At 40.2% G+C, this 19,706-nt stretch overlaps 1 pseudogene; it reads left to right on the forward strand.

The window, feature by feature from the left end:
• Positions 1 to 9,987: 9,987 nt before the first annotated feature.
• LOC114690586 overlaps positions 9,988 to 19,706 on the forward strand; it is a 186,762-nt pseudogene continuing 177,043 nt past the window's right edge.

A 19,706-nucleotide genomic window follows, 5' to 3' on the forward strand; every position in this document is an offset into this window, starting at 1 on the left:
TGGCTATAGAGAGAAGTCATCAGGAGTTCATTTAATACTGTGTTCTATTAGCAAAATAATATTAGTAAATTCTTCTGTAGTGCCTATGACATGTCTAGCCACAGGTTTTAGTCTGGATAACTATGCCAGGTATGGGTTCCTACTTCTGGATCAGGTCTTAAATCAGAATACAATTGGTTATTTCCATGATATTTGTATCACCATTTTACTAGGGAAGTCATTATTATAGGTTTAAGACAAGTTGTTGATATATGTTAATTTTTTCTTTGTACAAAGAGATTCAAAATGCTTAACATAAAGACAGTACAAATTAAGACCACTTTGACATTTATTTCTTACAACAGGCAGAATGGCTAAGAAAAAAATTCTGTCATGGATGTGGACAATGGAAATATTTATCCTCTTCTGATGGGAATATAAACTGTTATAGTCCCTATGGAAACCACTGTGGATTTACAAAGATAGAGATTTCCTACATGATACCAGTAGTGATTAACTGCTGCATAACTGAGCAACATGACATGACCTCATCATTAAGAATGAATACTATATACTGTGCTTGCTTGCAAATCTATCACTAATAGACAGACTAAATCATTTATAAATGTTGTATATTACAACATTTAAAATAGGTGGGTAAATGTCAGAAAAAAAGTACCTGAATTAAGAAGTTCATTCCAGTGAATGTGATAAAGGCTTATAGCCCAGCAAGTCAGTGGGTTGGTCATGTTTGTGTATATACATTTTAGATTAAATAATTAAATTGATGTCTTTTTTAAAAAAGATTTATTTATTATATATACAGTGTTCTGTCTGCATGAGTAAGTGCAGGCCAGAAGAGGGCACCAAATGTCATTACAGATAGTTGTGAGCCACCATGTGGGTGCTGGGAATTGAACTCGGGACCTCTGGAAGAACAGCCAGTGCTCTTAACCTCTGAGCCATCTCTCCAGCCCCTAAATTGATGTCTTTAAGACTCATTGTTTAAGTATTTACTCCAAAAGAAATATGTAGCAGGAATTTTAAAAGTTCTTATTCATAAAATCAAACCCGAGGCCAGTTATTGGGGTGAATACTGGAAGGTCAGAGAGACAGAACAAGCCACAGCTATCTCACCTCGCCGGATCCTCAGCTGGTCTTGTTTCCTCAGACTGGAAGCTTCTGTGTCCTCATCCCAATGGCTTTCAGCTGAACTGCTGCTCGAAAGCCTGAAGCTTAACCAGCCAAATGCTTAACCAGCCAAAATCTTCTAGTTTCTGGTCCTCATGCCTTATATATCTTTCTGCTTTCTACCACCACTCCCTGGGATTAAAGGCTGGCTTTCTGGGATTAAAGGTGTGTGTCACCATGCTTGGCTATTTCCAATGTGGCCTTGAACTCACAGAGATCCAGAGGGATTTCTATCTCTGGAATGCTAGGATTAAAGGTGTGAGTGCCACCATTTTCTAGCCTTTGTATTTAGTGGCTGTCTGTTCTCTGACCCCAGATAAATTTATTAGAGTACACAATATTTTGGGGGAAAACAATACCACTACAGAAATAGTTGAATGTGGCTCAGTACTTCTAGGCCTGGGCAGGCACAGGAGTACATCCACAGCTCCACCCCAGGCCGAGAATCCTGAGGAGGAGAGAAATCAACCATAAACCCGTCCAGCACCTCTGGCACCAGGCTGTTGGGCACCATTATGGTGAGCATGTACAAGGTTAGGGAGAGAGAGAGAGGTGAAACAGTTCATGTGCTAGGGAGAGAGGCAGATCTGAAGAGGCAAGGGTAGTAAGGAACAAAGTGATGTAGGTGTTCTACTTGCCACTTGTAATGGTAATGTTTGGGCCTGAGCTGCTGTGTTGTTGTCTGTGGCTCCTATTACCACTGAGGGCCTTGTGGATACCCGGGTTCTGGACAACCACCTGTGACCATGTTAGTGTCTGAGGGCTTTTCGCCGATAGGGGACATGCCAATCCAGGAGGCCTGCGCTGCCACGAGGACCATGGTGATGTCTTTGTGCTGACTGCTGCCAGGGGCCGTGACTGGGTCCAGGGCCAGCTGCAGCTGGGCTTTGAGTTGATATTTTGTGTGCGGCTCCTGTTGCTACTGTAGGCCCTGTAGAGGCCCATAACATCGACCACACCAGAGGCTAAGTTGGGCTTTGAGGGTTGTGGTAGCTTGAATGTAATTGGCCCCCATTGTTAGTATTCTGAATCCCCCTTTAGGACCTACCCCTTGGGGACACAACCAGTGTCCTGACATCATCTTATGTAAAGTCCTTTTTAAGAAAAAAAAAAAAAAAAAACAAACAAACTCTCCTCCCTCTTCTCTCTCTCTACTTCCTCTTGCCAGAGGTAGTGCCCACCTCTCCCCCCCCCTCCTCCTCCTCCTCCTCCTCCTCCTCCTCCTCCTCCTCCTTCTTCTTCTCTCTCTCTCTCTCTCTCTCTCTCTCTCTCTCTCTCTCTCTCTAATAATAAACTTTCAATGTGGACATGTATCTGCCTGGTACAAGTAACTTTCCACTGCACTTACACTGAAGCCCACAGCTGCGTCTGGATGGTGTGTCTCTCCCATCCACCAGGGCACATTGACCCAACCCAAGGCCCCCCGCGAGTGTTGTATCAACATTGGTGCTATGTGACTTGGCAGAGGCTTTCTGGTGATTTCTCCTGCCTGCCTGCACTCTGAGATGCATTGGGATCTCTGGAACCTTCAACACTCATTCCATAATTGGTAATTCCTGTACTCTTTCTGGCCATTTTACATGAGTGTGGATTTGTATTGTCTCAATAGTGGTTTCTTGCCTTTCAGACTCTCCCAAAAAGAAACCAAGTACTGGGCACCACATGTCTCAGGCTTTTAGGCTTTCAGCTCCTGTTCCTATTCGATGTCATATGGGACAGCTTACATCCACTCACTCCATGGCCCTTAGCCTTAAAATGACGATCCACTGGCTACCTTGGGCCATCATTGGTCCTTGAGGACCCTCTGGAATGCTGGAGGTCTGTCTGTTGGACCATCTACCTTACTCATGGAAAGCGAGTCTCCCTCCAAACCTCTATCTTTATAAATTCTGCCAGCTATCCTTGTCCTGTTTGCTCTCCTATCCCTTGGATTCCTTCCCTAGCTTGCCCCATCATGCTTCCACTCAAACTGTCTCCTACAGTTCTGTCTCTGCTCCCTGTTTCCCACTCTTCTCCTTTCTCCTGCCACCGCCACCAAGTGCTTGGCGTGAGCCACACGGAGCCAACTCCTCTGCCTCGGCCATTGCAATCTCTACCAGGGTTAGGGATGCATCCCTTTTCTTCTGATCCTTCCTGGATTTCTCCCACCTTGCTGTCTCTCAGTCTGTGCCAACAGTCCTGTTTTATCTCAGCTTTTTAAGTTGGTCAGCTTACAGTTTCCTGGGAAGTGTTTGACTGTCATGTCGTTCTATGATATTGCTACATTAAGATTTTAAATTTTCAGATTTTAACATTAATAGTATTCTGATACTATTTGGGTTATAAGCTCAAGATTTTAGATTTTTCTTTAGATTTTCTTTAGATTTTCTTCTAAATGTTGACTTTAAGTTCTCATCAAACTAGAGACATCATTGTCCAATCTGTATGTGGCTCTCTTTAAACAAAAGATGTACATGCTTTTAACATCAATCTGTAATTCTGCTAGGACTCAAGGGTATGAGCCCACTTCTGTTGTTTTGCAGATACCAATTGCTTGCTTTTCTATAATATGGATTTCAATACTGATCGGTAATACTGATTATCTAAAACTTCTATGGCTTTCTATAAAATAAAAATCCATATAAATTTCAGAGGATCAAAAGAAGCCATTGGATCAACTTCACAGAGGACAAAAGGAGTCCAGATAAGTACAACAGGACAGCTTGAGTTTTCAAACTCCTCCCGTTCCCAATCACTAAGTCTGTGGGCCTAAAGGTTCCAAATAAGTTCATATATTTTAACTTTTGTCTATAGTCGATCTGCTTCAACAGGTTTCCACTTGACTGACAGACACATCAAAGCAGCAGTTGCTGATAGCAACCTGCTCCAAAAAACCATGAGCTCTGGCCTTCCTGAAGGCTGATGTGATGTGGACCAGTCCAGCCAAAAGTAATTGTTCCCTGTCTCTACTGCTAGGTTAGATGACCATATGCTTCTGCTAAATACCCCATTGACTAAATTGCCTTCTTACCTTTGACCAGCCTTTGACCCTCCCCAAGCTCTCATCATCTGCACTCCTTTACAGCTTGAAGCATTTATGGAAGATAATACATTGTCCTGTGTCCTCTGCCCCCAAAACAGGGTAAAAGGATAAGTTAAAGGTAAACCCCCTGGCAAAGGGGACAAAATGGCTACCTAATGCCCACTGATATACCAGGAAGCTGGACCCCAAATTGTCCATTGTTATATTTATTAAGGACAATGATTCTGCAATAAGATAACACATTTGCCCTTCTTTATGTAGAAGCAAAGAGGTATTATATAACCTTAAGAAATGATTATTTCTATATAAATCATTCAGGATTATAATCTGGCTGGATTATGACAATGCTGACCTCTGAACAAGATGCCCCGATGCAGTGTTTGCTGCCAGGACCCAGACTAAAATATGGACAAGCAACAGGATATGGGGGGAATTGGTTGCACCCTTTTTGCCTAAACAAAGTAAGTTCTGTCTTCCCTATGTCACTCTTCCCCAGGAAAAACTCCCATCCTGTGGGTATGGCAGCTGAAGATTGATGCTGTTCTGACACTTCTACCTCCAATGATATGGAGACCCAGGTATGATGACTAACTGGTTACAAATTGGTCCTTGCCATTTTTAATAGACTCAGAAGTTACTTGGTGTGCACTCAGGTATAATTTATCCTTCTCGGATCTCCGATGCTGTTAGATGACCAGGCTTTGCCTCAGCTGCCTTCTCAGTTCTCTATGTAAAATTCACAGGTCTCTTTCTGAGGGGAAGGACAATAGCGGCAGTGAAGGGTAAGAAAGGTGGTTTTAAGTCTCAGCTCTCAGCTACTGCTCTGACCTCTTGGGCTTTTAACTCTGTATTTGGCTCTGTGTTTCTTAGTTAATAAGACTGTTACATTTACATATTACAACTCTTAGAGCTAATACTAAGCTTAGACACAGTTCACACAGTTCACCTAGCTACCAGACTAAAAAAGAGATAAACTCATTTTGCAATGACTTCTCTCAGTATCTCCTGGTGAATTAGATAACAATGTACTTTAAGGTTTGTTTATATGAAGATAGTAAAGCTGTCTCATTTCTGTTCATTTACTTATTCTCCTCAGGTCTGATTATGTTTGCCAGTTTTAACAGCTCTCTCTTCTAACTCCAAGGTTTCTGTGGACTTTACTGGTCCCAGCATTTAGAGAAAGGCTAGCATTGGAGAGAGAAGGGAATCCTCCCTCCTCCTTCTTCACTCACTCAACCACTTCCATTCAGTAAATTACCCCTGGCTATGGATTTAAAGATATGTTTCATTGGGCTGAAACCAGGCCCTAAAAATATGTTCATACCTTCTAACCCAAAGCCATAGCTTTGTTATGGCACCAAGATATAAACCAGTTCCTGTTGTTTTCTAGACCCTTGCAGGTTCCTGCACAGATCCACCCCTCCTGCCACACTCATGCCAAGGCCAGACCCTCAGAGACCCTCCAGATACACCACCAGCCACTACACCAACCAAGGACACCAACTGGGCAAATACCAGCAGTTTGGCTTCACCTACATGCCCACTCATAAAAACTCTGCTAACTTGTTGACACTTTTAAAGGATGGCAGCATTTCCCACCTCCAGAGAAACAGCAGACTTAATGGCACCTATACTCCTAGAACACATCATCCCTCGATTTGGTGTGTTCTCTTGCCAAGATCCTGGGATTTCATTGCTGGTCCCACCTCTCCAGGCTCAAGCCAGTACCTACCCAGAAACTGGAACCTGGTTTTCCAAGACATCCCAATGAAAGGCATATCTGCTCTCATGTCTCACTCATTTATCCTTGCTTCTTCTGTATAACCAGGACACACATTCAATTCCATTCTTTCTGGCAGTTATCACTTTTCCATGGCTAACCCTGCTCATGAGGCCAATGATAACAATCTATTTTTTTTTCTCCTAGCAACCTGCCTTCTCAGCTCTCTCAAGGAACAGACATCTGAGGACGCCACAACAGTTAACTGAATGCTTCTTCACTCATACCTTCCCACTGTGCATGACCCAGCCTTGCTTGTTCCCAACTCAGCAAAAAGTAGTCTTGAGAATTTGGGGTCCTCATCCACCCCCCTAACTTGCTATCCATAACTCACCTTTTTATAATAATCAAAAACAGAGGAATGTCAGTATTCTGAGCCTCCCCTTACCTTAGGGACTTGCCACTTGGGGACACACCCAGCATCCTAACATCATGCTTCCCCCCCCCCCAGACAGGGTTTCTCTGTGTAGTTTTGCTCTGTAGACCAGGCTGGCCTCGAACTCTCTCTCTCTCTCTCTCTCTCTCTCTCTCTCTCTCTCTCTCTCTCTCTCTCTCTCTCTCTCTCTCCTCTTCTCTTCTCTCCCTTTAATAGTGTCTGCATGGTATAAGTAACTTTCTACCACTACACACCACAGCCTGCCACTGAGTCTGCATGACCTGTCTCCCTCACTACAGAGCACCTCGGCCAAACCCACAAAGGCCTTCAGTGCGCCACATGGCAGTATGTGGAGGTGTGTCTGTGTGGGAGTGGGGATGGCCTTGTTGAAGTGAGTATAGCCATTTTGGAGGAAGTACGTCACTGTGGAGGTGGGCTTTGTGGTCTCTTTTGCTCAAGCTTCCCTCAGTGTGACTTTCAGTCAACTTCTTGTTGCTTGTATGCTGCCATGCTCCCCACCATGATAATAATGGACTGAACTTCTGAAACTGTAAGCAAGCCACCCCAATTAAATGATTTCATTTATAAAAAGTGCTGTCTTCATGGTGTCTCTTCACAGCAATAAAACCTTAACTAAGAAAGAATTTGGTATCAGGAACTGGGATACTGCTGTGGTAAGCCTGACCATGTTTTTGCTTGGAGTAATATGGATTTTGGGAGTTTGGGTTAGGAAAGCAGTGGAATGCTTTCAAGTGCTGCTTAATGGGCCATACTAGTAGGAACATGGGAGATAGTGGTGCTTAATGTGATTTTATGACCTGTGGGAATCAAGAGGTTTCAGAGGAGAAGAATGTTAGTATGTGGACTAGAGACTGGTCTTACTATATTTTGGTGAAGAAGTTGGCTGCTTTTTGTCCTTGTCTGAGGAGTCTGCCTGAGGCTAAAGTGAAGAGTTTTGGATTAATTCCATTGGCAGAAGAAATCTCACAACAGCCTAGTAGAAACTCTGTCCTGAGATTATTAGTGGTAACTCTAATGAAGATTTATAATGAAAAGAAGCAAACTGAGCAGCATAAATTACAAACTATAAAATTTAAAGAGAAAAGGAACTCTAAAAAGTGGAATAGAAACAAGTCCTGTGTTTAAGGAGATACACAGATTAAGAAATGGAGTAAAGGAAGTGGTGACCTCAGGGCAAGATCCCACCTAGCTTAGTTTCCAACTTGTGAAAGGGAACTAAATAAAAGCTTGAGCTGGCTGTGTTGGGGCATACCCTTAATACCAGCACCAGGAAACAGAAGTAGCAGATCTCTGAGTTTGAGACCAGCCTGGTTTAGAGATCCACTTTCATTGAAGGCCACAAAGCTGGTAAGGGTGTATTAGAATTGGGAGGGTGGACATGTTCTAGCCCCAGTAAGCAGAAGAACTTGGCATATTCAGCCACATGGTTCTGGCTTTAGATTTAAGAATAGAAGAAATGGATAATGGAATTTTCCTCTAGGCCTAAAGAAAGCCACTGAAGTCAGGCATGTGTCAAAGGAGGCCTAGTAGAGATATCATTGCATGAAGGAGTGAAGTCAAAGCCTGTTTTGCCTTGGAGACTCCAAGTTGTTAGAGACGTCAAATTCATTGGATACTTGTAGAGGAGAGCTGCTAATAGGGAGTGGCACCAGCCCAAGAGAAAGAAGTATGTTGCAGTCAACAAAGCTGAAGTGTGTTTTAACATCAGATATGGAGATGCGGAGTTTGGAGTTTGCCCAGCTAGTTTTTAGTCTTGCTTTGGTCCAGTATTTCTTCACTATGCTCTTTTCCCTACATTTTGGAATAGTAATGTATATCCTGTGTCATTATATATTGTCAGTATGTGATCTTCCTTTTGATTTTGATTTCCTCAAAGGTGATTACAGTTAAGAAATTGCCTGATTCACAGAAGAAACTTTGAACTTTGGACTTTTAACCATTGTTGAGACTGTAATAGATTATGGGGACTTTTGAAGTTTGACTCAATGCATTTTGTGTTATGATATTTTTACAAGTTTGTGGGTTCCAGGGTGTAGAATATAGTAGTTAGAAGGAAATTGGCACACACAATTTCATAGGCAGTTCAATTAGGATGTGTGGCTTTGTTCAAGTGGTTATAGCCTTGTTGAAATAGTTATAGCTTTTTTGGAGGAAATGTGCCAAAATGGGGGTGGGCTTTTATGTCTTTTTTGCTCAAGCTCTGCTCAGTGTGACTTTTAGTTGATTTCAACTACAATACCACATCTGTCTGCATCACTATCATTTTCTGATAATTGACTGAACCTCTGGAACCATAAACAAGTCACCCCAATGAAATGTTTTCATTTATAAGACTTGCTATTGTCAAGTTGTCTCTTCACAGTAAGAGAACCGTAAGACAAGGGACAAACTGCTACCAGTGTCATACAGACCTGGTTGGCCTGTGCTGCCACCCAGGACCATGGTGTCCTCCAGACCCAAACTGTGGCCTGAGGCTATGTCTGTGGCCCTGCTGCAGCCAGAGTCTGCATTGGTGTGTGAGGCTCCTCTTGCCATCAAAGGCAGTGTGGATGCCTGGGATGTTGGTTGCCACCTGGGGCCATGTGAGTGTTCAAGGGCCATGCCGCAGCTGAGTCTGTGATAATCTGAATGACTTGCACTGCTAGCTGGGTCCTTGGTGGTATCCAGGCCTGAGCTGCTGTCAGAGACCACATTTGGGTCCATGGTCCAACTACAACTGGATTTTGTGTTGACAATTCATAGCCCACATTGCTATCAAGGGCTGTGGGGATGTCAGGAGTCTGGGCTGCCAACTGGGGCCATGTTCATGTCTGAAGGCTGAGCATCTGCTGGGGTCATACAAATCTGAGTGACCTGTGCCGTCTGTCACCCAGGGCCATCGTAAGTGTTATCCAGGCCTGGACCCACCACAACTGTGCTCTGTGTTGATGTCTATGGCTCCTGTTACAACCCAAAGCAGTAAGGATAAGGCCTTACAGAGTTGGCCCTTCCCCCTCACTGCTGTAGCCTCGAAGAGAACTTTCCCTGCCCTTTACAAATTGCAGTATTCTGGAGAGTGGGCCCTGCGCCTCGCCTGGGCAGCATTTTTGAGCTGTCCCTGTTGATAGGGTGCAGGTAAGCCGGCCTGGAAAACTTGAGAGTGGAAAAGCTAGCTCAACTATCTGTCTCCATGTTGGCATGAATGAGGGAGAGACACCCACCTCACCTCTTGCCCCTTGTTACCTACTGCAGGCAGGAAAAGCTGGTCTTGGGGTCACCAGAGTGGGAGAGCTGCCCCTGCCCCTCATGAGCTGCAGGCCCTGCATGCAGACCCTGCATGCCCCTTGCTAGGCAGCACACTAGGGCTGAACCTGTTGGTCAGGTGCAGGTGAGCCGATCCTATGGGCATGAGAGCACTAGGACTGCTCCACCCCCTCCCTCATGTCATGTGGAGACATGGGTGAAAAAAAATATGCTCTCTCTTCCAACACTTGCCACCTGCCTGTGGCAAGTGAAATAGCCAGCCTGGGGGCGGGGCATGAGAATGAAAGAGCTGGCACTGCACCTCACCAATTGCGTAATTGAGAGAGTGGGTCCTAAACCTCACCTGAGCAAAACCATAGAGCTGACCCTAGTGGCATGAGTGCAGGTGAGCCAGAGGCAAGAGCAGAGCAGGAGAACTGGTTCTGCTCCTTGCTGCTTGCTGCATTGGGTGAGCTAGCTGGGGCAGTCCTCGAGAGCTTGCCTGGGTGACGAAGATAAATTGGTAGGCTGACAAACCTAGATACCTACCACCCAGGCCCAAAACCAGGGCTGTGAATTAGCCTACCCCAGTATCCACCTCATCTATGAACTGTGGGAACATGTGAGGGGGCCCGACCTGCAGATCCAAAGCTGCAGGATCTCCATGACACAAAGCAACAGTAGGTTATTTAAGAAGAGTCCCAGTGAGGGCCTAGTCTCAATGGTGTGACAGAGGCTAGAGTCCTAAAGCCAGACCAGTCACTCATTTCGATGGACACTTACAAGTGAGGATGCATGGACTAAAGGGTGTACTGTGTGACTCACTGGGCTACACTACAGCTTCCATGCCAAGATCTTCGCTTGTTTGTTTTGTTTGATTTTTGTTTGTTTGGTTTGTTTGTTTTTGTTTTACTTTTAAATTTAGTTTTGTTTTGGGGGGAGATTGTAAGGGCAGATGAGGGGATGGCAAAATAAGTGAGATTGGGATGCATGATGTGAAATCCACAAAGAATCATTAAAAACTTAAAAAAAAGGAATAGTGAAATGGAATCATGGGAAGAATGAAAACAAACAATAAAAAAATTGCTGCAATAAGTTTATTCAGAAAGTTCACTGAAGGTTCTATTATCTTGTCCTCCATAGCATAGTAAAAGACAATCCTGCCTGGGGACATAAAATATTAATAAACAAGATATTAAAGATAGTTAAGCAAACAATGGGATAAACAGCTACAGGTAAAGAAATGCTTATGCACAAGTGAGGATAAGACTACTCTGTGGCTCTAAAGGTAAAGAGTAAATTATATCTGAAAGAGACTTTGAAAACAGAAAAAGAAATGATGGAGGACAAATGAATAGGAAAAAAGTGTCATCTTACTCATTCAATTTATAATTATGAATGGACTAGAATTCTAGAAACAATGTGTGGAATATGTGAGTAAGTGCATATATAAAGCAAAGTCCATTTTCCACCTATGGGATATTTTGCAAAGCAATTATAAAGGAATTAAATTAGTTATATGATATTAAGGAAAAGATTACAAGCTACATACTTGTTATGCACTTTTGAAATAATTCCACAGAAATAACAGTTGAGATTGTAATAGTCAACTAACTAGCAGAAATAAATATATTCTAATAAAAAAAAAACTATTGCCATTCAGTGGTGAAATTTGTAGAGGAGACCTTACAAATTTGTTAGAGAAGCTGTCAGTGTTAAGAAAAACCTGCTGAGATCCTAGTTAGTCTGTGATGGCTAAGTTCAATTGTCAACTTGATGAAATACAGAATCACTTGGAAGATGTGTCTCTGAACTTATCTGTGAGGAATTATCTTCACTGATATGGGAAGAACAGTCTTAACTGTGGGCCAGACCATTCCTAGCGCAGGAGATTGTGGCCTGTATGAAATGGAGAAAGCAGGCTGAGCACTGGCGTGAGTTCACTCTGTTCTATCTCCTTATTGTGGATGGACCATGTCCAACTTCTACAGGCAACTGCTGCTTTGATATTTCTCTGACACCTTGATGGACTTTCCTTTAAACTGTCAGCTAAAATAAACTTTCTCTGCTAAGCTTCCTTTTTGGAGTATTTTACAACAACAACAGAGAAAGGCAAAGACTTAATGTTTGGGAATTTTTCAGGACAGGCAAACACCATTGTAGAAGGTGATAGAATGACCCTATTTCAGAAAACTAAGGTGTTTAGTAATAAATAATTGATCCAGAGGCAGTAGTAATCATTAGCTTGACTGACTAGAATATATCTTCAGGTGACATTCTGTAAAATATAGATTCTGTTATTTGAAATTATACCTGCACTAAAATATTATTTTATCAATATTAAAATTAATAAAACTAGGCTTAGCTGATTTACAGGAACTACATAGAAAAACACATTAACTGAAACAACATGATTCTTTACACACCCAGAGAGCAAACAGGTATTCATCTTGTTTTGAAAGTTTCGGAGATTCATTTTTTTTCTCATTTTATTACTATATTTTTAGTAATGTAATTAGGCATGATTTAACATCCGAGAGAACTGTCATTCAAGTTCTTTGCCAAAGCACCAGTGCTTGCTTGTCATTTAGCAATCCTTTCATTCATTTTCTTTCCCCTGGAGCTGTTTGCATATTCCACAGGCTCATTTGCTATGCTTACCTTTCTAACTTTTCCTAATTGAATGTAATGAGATGGTTCAGCTCATTCTGTGTGTGGTGTGGTCTCGGCAGGCATGCTTTTCAGTGCATTTTAATATAGCACAAGAAACCCCTATTACTGCCAGATAACTTTTAGATTAAAATGTAAACATGCCAGTTATTTCCTTACCTTATTGAGAATCCCTGGTGTCATGAAATGAGAATTCTAAGTTTCTAATATGAACATCGTTAAAACAAACACAATGAACTTTGCATCAGAGAAAATAAAACCCCAAATGAGTCTTTTATTTTCTCTTTGTCCATACAGAGCAGCTCTGCACAATTTATTATAGTCTCTAACTTCAATTTCATTTTTTTTGCCTGCAAAAAAGCAGATAGGGAAATACTCTTTGGAGTATATAAATGAAATTTAACAAAATTAAAAGGAAAGTATAAGAAAGAAAACACTGTCAGGCAGTCTGATAGGGCTAAGCAAGTATCAGAATTCACAGGTCTGCACAATGAAAATGCAATTAAGCAGCCCAGAGATTGGATGTAAAGTAAGCACAAATTAAGATGTACAGCATCATGCAGGCTTAAAGTAATTTTATGACTAGAAATGTACAAGTTTTAGAGATTTCAATTCATCGGAGATCTTTAAACATAATGTTACCTTATGTGTTTCCACAGTCAATGTGGGACATTAGAAGAGTTTCACAGTGAGTAACTAGGGTGCACAATAAGGTCATGGAAAGAAAGAGCCCCTAATCACACTAAAGAGTTATAAAATCACACACACTCATAGTTGGAGTCTCAAAACCCTTAATCAATTAGTCTGAGTTTCCCCCTTTTCAATTATATTCCTTTTATTAAAAATAGATTATTTTTTCATATATTATATCCTGATCGTAGCTTCTTCTCTATCACTTTCTCCCAGCTCCTTTCCACCTCCCTTGCTAGATGAGTCCACTCTCTTTCTGTCTCTTATTTGAAAACAGCAGGCTTCTAAGAGATCAGAACCAAGCAGGACAAAATAAAATATAATGAGATGGAGTAAAAACTATCATATAGAAGTTGGACACTTCAGACTAACAGGAGAAAAGGGTCCTAAGAGCAGGCTAAATTGTTACAGACCTACTTGTTAATCACATTTAGGAGTTCTGCAAAAATACTAAGATAAAAGATACAATGTATGCCTATGCAGGCCTTCAAACCCATGCAGGCCCCCTGCTTACTGTTTCAGTCTTTGTGAGCCCATATCTGCCTTGCTTAGCAGATTCAGAGGATCTTGTTCTCATGGTGTCCTCTATCCTTTCTGGATCTTACATTCTTTCCACCTTCTCTTCCATGGGATTTACTGATCTCTGAGGAGAGAGATTTTATGGAAACCTCCCAACTAGACTCTGCGTATAATGCCTGACTGTGGGTCTCTGCACCTGTTTCCATCTGCTGCCAGAGGAAGCTTCTCTGATGATGACTGAAGAAAACTCTGATCTTTAAGTACAGCAGAATATCAAAGGAGCAATCTTACTGATTTTTAAAAATTTTTATTTTGTTTTAAATCAGTACTGTTTGGTTTTACCCTAGGTCTCTAGGCTATTTTGTCTCTGGTTCTTGGTTACCCTAGCAGTGTTGTGTATGGATTCCATCTTATGCCTGGGACTTCAGTAAAACCATACATTGGCTGGCTACTCCCACAAATTCTGTGCCACCATTGCCATAACATATTTTATAGGCAGGACAGAGTGTATATCAAAGGTTTTATGGTTCAGTTTTTGTTTATATTTCTCTTTTGGTAGCATACAGATTACCTTGCTGAAACAAAAACACTTCCTGCACACAAAGCCATAGGATTGAAAGCTCCATGTAGGCTCCAGCTGGACTTCTCCATTTTTAGTGACTTATGTGGGTGCTATCCTCAGTAATGGGGCCCCACTGTCCATGTGGAGTGACCCATTGTCTTAACACCAGCTTGGCTAGTTTGGGGATTTCCATTGAACCCCTTTGACCAACAATTCGGTTGAATGCAACCCATTCCCACTCCTGGTGACTACAGATGGCTAATTGGAACTCCATGTCACTGATTATTAGGAAGCATCATTAAGATCACCCTCATATATTTTAGAAGGATTCCTCTGCATTAGATTTCCACATGCTCAAATGCTCCCGAGTGTCTAGCTGTCTTTCCCCATATTCTCTCCCTCTACCCTGTCTTTCCTGTGCCTCTCCACCTAATCCTCCCACTCCCACCACCACCCACATCAAGTCTGTCTGTAAAATCAATGATATTTCTTCTTTCCAGGGAAATACCTTCACGCTTCCTCTCTTGACACTTCCTTTATAACTAACACATTTTGATAGACAGATTGTACCTTGGTTATCATTTACTTAACATTTACTGTCCAGTTATAAGTAAATACATATCATAGTTCTCCTTCTGGGTGTGAGTTACTTTCTTCCTGATGAATTTCTGGTTCCATCCACTTGCCTACAAATTTCATGATGTCATTTTTTTAAACAACTGAGTAACACTCCATTGTGTAAATGTACCATACCACATTTTCTTTGTCCATTCTTCTGTTGAGGGACATCTAGAGTGCTTCCAATTTCTGGCTATTATGAATAAAGCCTCAATGATCATATGGTTGAGCATATTTTCTCATGGCTGGATAGAGTATCTTTTGGGTATATGCCCAAGAGTGACGTAGCGGAGTTATGAGGTAGACTAATTCCCAACTTTTCTAAGGAACTTCCATATTGATTTCCATAGTGGGTGTATGAGAAATGGAGGTGTGCTTCCCTTGCTTTCTCTTTAGCATGATCTGTCTGTCACTTATGCCATTGATCTTAGCCATTCTGACAGGTATAATATGGAATTACAAGTAGTTTTGATTTGCATTCCCCTAATGGCTAAAGATGTTGACCATTTCTTCAAGTGTTTTTCAGCCACTTGAGTTTCTGCTATTGAGAATTCTCTGTTTAGAACTGTAGCCCATTTTTAATTGGATTATTTTGTTCATTGATTTCTAGTTTCTTGAGTACTTTTGAATGTTTTGGATATTAGTTCTCTGTCAGATATGGAGTTGGTAAAATATTTTGCATTCTGTAGGTTATCATTTATTTCCAAAAAAAGGTGTCTTTTGCCTTACAGAAGCATTTCTGTTTCATGAGGTTCCATTTATTAATTGTTGATCTTAGTGTCTGCACTACCACTGTTGTGTTTAGAAAGTCTTCTCCTGAGTTAGTGCACTCAAGGCCCTCACCAACATTCACTTCTATCAGGTTCAGTGTATCTGTTTAATGTTGAAGTCCTTGTTCCACTTTGACTTGAGTTTTATGCAGAGTGATGAGTATCAATTTACTTACATTCTTCTACATGCAGGTGAAGCATGGACCTAATTAGTCTAAACAATAAAAACCTGTATATAAAAAACAGATATCAAGGGTGAAAGCAGAATGATCAGAAAAGTAGAGTAGCTAGTTACTAGAAAGAATTCTTACCTCTACAAAATCTCAGATCAAATAGGCAGCAATCCTGTCTCTACAAATCTTCATACTGAATGTGCTGAGATCCTATCTCCATCCACCTTATATTCCTGCCTCCACCTCCCAAATGCTGGGATCAAATGCATGAGATTCCAAGCGCTGGGATAAAAGGCATGATTCTCTCAAGTGCTGGGATTAAAGATGTGAGCCACTACCACCTGACTCTGATTCTCTTTTAGACTAGTTCAATCTTGTGTAGCTGAGAGTGGACCTTGAATGCCTCATCTTCTTGCTTCCTCTTCCCAAGTGCTGGGATTAAATGTTTGTGAAATCACTGCTTGGCCTCTATGGTTAATTAGTAGCTACGTCTGCTCTCTCATCTCCAGGCAAGCTTTATTTGTCAGAACACAAACAAAATATCATACAATATGCAGGTATCCAGCTTGAACAGCACGTTTAGTTGAAAATGATGTCTATTTCCAATGCATGTATTTCTGGATTCTTTATCAAAAATAAGTGCCCATAACTGTATGGATTTATGTACAAAGCTTTAATTGGATGACAAATAGCACTCATCTAAGCAATCATGATGTTTCTATCTCTAGAATTATATGAATCTAGATATCTATACTTTTAATCTCACACTCAATAAACTAAATATGCCTGATAAAATTGTGTAGATGATTTGGCAAATCCCAAGGGATCTGTAGAGTCTAAATGCAGAAAAGTTGTTAATTCTGAGTGAAAAAACAGTATGCAGATTGATTTGTTTCCAGTCAAATTGCACATCTTGATGTCTTAAATTTGTTTTAGGTACCACCTGGTAAGTGCAGGACAAGGATAGAGTCTGGGGACATTACTTTAGTAAAAGTTCAAACAGGGTTATATGTAAAGTTATAGCAAAAGGGTTAACAAGAATAAAACTTAACCCTCAGAAAGGGAAAGTCAGAAAACTGTGAGTTGAACTTGACTCTGCATGAAGTAAAATGCTACAAGCAGATAGGAGACCTCATGTGTTTTTGCCACTGAAATGCACACTATGAATTTTTTCCTAGGGAATGCAAATGTCCATTTGCATAAACTAAAGTAAGTGGATTTTAGCATCACACCTGGCACGATTTCCAAAGATAAAATAATTAGAATTATGGAAACACAAAACAAAACAAGCAAACAAAGAAATAAAAACAAGAAAATCTGGAGGAAACATGGTGTTCTTTCATCTACAGATATAGTACATAGACAATAAGAGACATTAGAGAAAGAATGGACTGGGGGTAATCAATAAGTCTCAAAGGGAGTGTACTTAATTGTTAGAGATACTTTGATTCATTAGTACTTTTCATTTGCTATTTGATTAAGTAACTTTTGTGAGATACCCACAAGAAGTAGAAACAATTTGGATAATATATACTGTCATTCAACTCACACATTATAGCATTGTTATGGTAAAAGTAAATTGATGTTATTTTTAAGCCTGAAGAAAAATTCTCTTTTATAATTATGACATCTAAATTCCAGATATGTTGATATATTCTTTAAAATTCAGTAGAAAATAATTGCAATTATTTATGGAATAAAAACTATGGATATTATTAAGATTATAACAATTTGGGTGCCATTCCTGCAATTACAGAATAAAAATACTATTTTACATGATATTAGAGATAGGCAAAATTATCATTTAGTATGTTATATATTTGAGAATTGAATCAGTTACAGACATAGATTTCAGCATGTTATACTTCATTTCTGTTGCTGTGATAAAAATACTTTTGACAAAAAAGCAAATTGGAGGAGAAAAGGGTTTGTTTTGATCATGGTTCTGTCCATGTCCAAGTCAAGGAAAGAACTTCAAAGAACTATAAACATGCCTGTAGTTAAGAGCAAAGTAAGTGAATGCATACATGATCACCTGCAGACTGGTCATAATCAGATCTGTTTATCTGCTTTTATACAGATCAGAATCTAAGGACTATTACACAAGGGTTTGTGTCTTCTCACATTTAACTTACTTATCCCTCACACATATATCCACAAGCCTCCCCCTTTACACTCTTTTAACAAGTGATTTTACTTTATGTCAAGTAAAGAAAGCTTGCCATCACAGAAGATAAGTATGATAGTATCTTTATTGACACCCCCATGGATATTAGAAGGGTATATAAACAAAATTTTATCAAAAAAGCAAAAAAAAACTTAAATATTTTGTGGAAATTTGAGAAAGACATATTGTTTCAAAACATTGAGTATCCCACGAGATAAGTAAACAGGGGTAAGTACAATAAAGACAATGTAACAGACTGAGGAAGTCTGTTCCCAGTCTTCAAAGGATGGTTCCATTAAATCCCATGCATTGATTGAGTAATACTCTGTGAGCCTCTCCTCTGGGACCATAAGTCTTTTACAGGTAACACAACCCCTGTAATAATGTTTCAGAAAAGAAGAGTTCATTATGTATTTGAATAAATAATATATATAAATGCAATGTATTTTTTATCTGCCAAAGCCATGCATCTTTCTAAATTAAATTGGATTATCAACAGGAATAAGTGTAAGAAACAACTTCTGTTTTCCATATCATTTCACATCAGGTTTTAAAGATAAAGGTAAGTTATAGTTACTAGTATAATTTTTCTAAGACGTTTTTTACACATTTATTGTGAACAAAAACAAGCTTCTTTTGTTTTCTTTTGAAAGTCCCATGCACTGTGTTTTGATCTAATTCACTTCCCAACTCTTCCCACATCCACACTCATCTTTATACTCATCCAACTTTGAGAGTCTTCTTCTGTTTTCCTCTTTCTCCTCTTCCTTTTCCTCCTTAATTATAGTCATCAAATCCGATTTGTGTTGCACCTCTCCCTCTCACAACCAACAACTATCAAATGTGTATAGCTCTTCATCTAGTCTTGGGATTCGCCCCCCTACCCTTACCACCACGCCATGATTTTGTCTGACTAGAACTTGTGCAAGTTTTGTGCGTGCTGCCACAATCACAGTGAGTGCATATGTGTAATTACCCTATTGTGTCTGGAAAGTATTGTTTTTCTGAAGTTATCTCCACCTTTCAATCATTCTACTCCCTCTTCCTCAATAATTAATAGGCCTTAGGGTGATGGTTGTGATATATACATTCAGTTTAGGAGTAAGATTCCAAAATTTTCGTACATTCTGCATTTTGACCAGCAAGAAGAAACTTCCCTGAAGAGAACTGAGAAAGGAAGTGATGTATTGAGAAAGGAAATGATGTATTGATATAGCAATCAGTCATTAAGAGTCATTTCAATACTATGACCACTCAGCAGAAAAAATAGTATTAAGTTATGCCCTAGGGCTTATTATCTATCTACTATGTCATCAAAAAGTCTTGGCATTTTTAATAGTTCCAGGCATTGGTTCCTCGATTTTTATTTTTGAGACAGTGTCTCATGGGTCCCAGGCTGGTTTCCAGTGTCGTACATAGCCAAGCTTCTACTTGAACTCCCGATCCTCTTACCTCTCCATCTACAGTGCTAGAATACAAGGACATAACTAAACACACAGGTAGAAACTGCCTTTCAAATAAAAAGTTATAAATTAAATGTTAAGCATTTCTTAATACTATTGTATTTTGTCAGCAAAATAAGTATTTTTTCATATTAATTTGAACATCAAAGTAAAAAGTTATGTGCCTTTCCTTATGAAAATCCAAAAAAATAAATAAATAATGAAAGAGGTTTATGTAGCTGCCAAGTTGAGACAGTATTTTGCTAAAGATCAAATGTGTTGTGTGTGTGTGTGTGTGTGTGTGTGTGTGTGTGTGTGTGTGTGTGTATTTGATGATAAGAACTGAATTGATTTCTAGTTAGAAAAAGCCATGTATGTTTTAAGTATGTGTAATGATAAAAATAAAAGGGGTTTATCAGAAGGCAATTAAATCTTCACAGTCATTTTACTTTCTTATTTGGTACACACAGAGCAATGTCTCATTCCAGGAACTTCTTTTGGGTT

The sequence above is a fragment of the Peromyscus leucopus genome, chromosome 16_21 (assembly GCF_004664715.2).
Source record: "Peromyscus leucopus breed LL Stock chromosome 16_21, UCI_PerLeu_2.1, whole genome shotgun sequence".
Lineage (NCBI taxonomy): Eukaryota > Metazoa > Chordata > Mammalia > Rodentia > Cricetidae > Peromyscus > Peromyscus leucopus.